Here is a 1,780-nt window from a genome sequence, read left to right as displayed (position 1 = left end):
CCTTCTGGGACTGGAGTTAGTCCAACTGGTGTAGTCATGCCCTTTCTTATATTCCTCCTCAGACAGGTTTCACAGATAGACAGTACTGCGTCTACCTGCTGTTGGAGTTTTGGGGTCCAGAAGTAGTAACAGTGGGAGGAGACTGGTTTAGTTATTACACTTCCTTCATGGTTGTGCCAGAGGTCATTCACTCAGGACACTCCTTTAATGTGTCAAAGTCTAGCGTTCAGTGGTGGATACCTGCTTGTGACTGAGCATTAAATCCTTCTCTGTCAGCTTTACTTCTAACTCTACCTTACTCCCATCTAAAATAGCGATGGGATGATTAGTAGTGACTTCTTTTGTAGCCAGATGTACTGTATTGTTTCCTGTTGCTGAAAGGGACTTATCAAGCAAGAATATCTCTCAGAGTGTCCCCTTATACAGACGGTCCTGTATGTAAACTCAGAGGTCGGTCACCACATGGCATATAAATGTGTATGAGTGTAAATGTTTTCTCACAACATGATGACCTCGTGTACGTGAGAATGTGCGTTTTTAGTGCATCTGGTCGGTGTGTAACCAGCTTGACGTCCATGGTTATGTATCTGAACATAGGAATGTGTATGAACAGCCTCACTGTGCTATAATGTGAATGTAACTTTAATCTTCTGTCCCCTCCAACCACTTTCTATGATCCAGAGGATAATCTCAGTGCTGCAATGTTGAGATAGATTGTCATTCTGTGTTGGTTTAGCATCACATTTAGGGTGTTTAACATGTTTTAGATGCTGTCTGTAGTTTGCTAAAATCTAAAGCAGTAAGAACTCTCATCACAAATATCGTCAGCAGTTATCACGACTGCCAATTTTGTCAGTTGACGAATTAATTAGCAACTAATTGTTTCAACTGTACTTAATGTGTTTTCTTTCCAAAAATCCACATTTGTAAAGTAATAAAAGCTGTTTAAACACCTCAAATTTGTCCTCCAGTACAACACTTGAGTAAATGTACTTAGTTACATTCCACCACATTTGTCATCACATTTTAGTCATCTCACACTTTTTTTGGCGTTTTGAACACATTTTGGTCATGTCACATCATCCTGTGTTGATTTTGCAACACATTCAGGTTGTTTTACATCTTTTAAAGGCTGTTTTGTGTAGTTTGTTAAATATCTACAGCAGTCAGAAATCTCACCACAAGTCTTGTCAACAGTTATCACAATGACTGATATTTCTTTGTCAGTTGACTAATTGATTGTCCACTAATTGTTTCAGCTGTGCTTAATGTGTTTTCTTTCCAAAAGTTGACATTTGTAAAGTCATAAATGTGGTGATCCCAGTTTTGTGCTTTGTGTGTGAGACTGTGTTTAGTGTATGTGCTTGTTGTTTCTTGTGGCTGCGACTGTGTTTTCCGGCTGGGCGGTGTTTCTGGACGGGAGAGCTCTCACTCACTCTCCTCCACACCTGACGCGCATCAGCAGTCAGCGCTGGACAAAGCCTGCCTCCACCTGTGCTCCAGCGCCAGTGGATTATCCTCCTTTGAGTGGTGACAGGCCAACAGAGAAACTTTGTGCTCTGTGTGACTGACTTTGTCTGACGTGCTTTCGTCTGCGTTCGTTGCCAGAACCTCCCTGACAGATCGTTGCCTCCCCGGCCCAGCTTCGGCAGCAGAACCCCAGCCTCAGTCGTCCCACCTGCCGGTCCTTCGTGGAAACTTCCCCAGGAACTCCCTCCCTCACTCGGCTACCCTCCGGTGTCCCTTGCTTCCCTGCAGCTGTCAAATAAATCCCACTTTT

Source organism: Stegastes partitus, unplaced genomic scaffold (genome assembly GCF_000690725.1).
Source record: "Stegastes partitus isolate 25-593 unplaced genomic scaffold, Stegastes_partitus-1.0.2 Scaffold2988, whole genome shotgun sequence".
NCBI lineage: Eukaryota > Metazoa > Chordata > Actinopteri > Pomacentridae > Stegastes > Stegastes partitus.
This window is presented reverse-complemented; position numbering follows the sequence as displayed.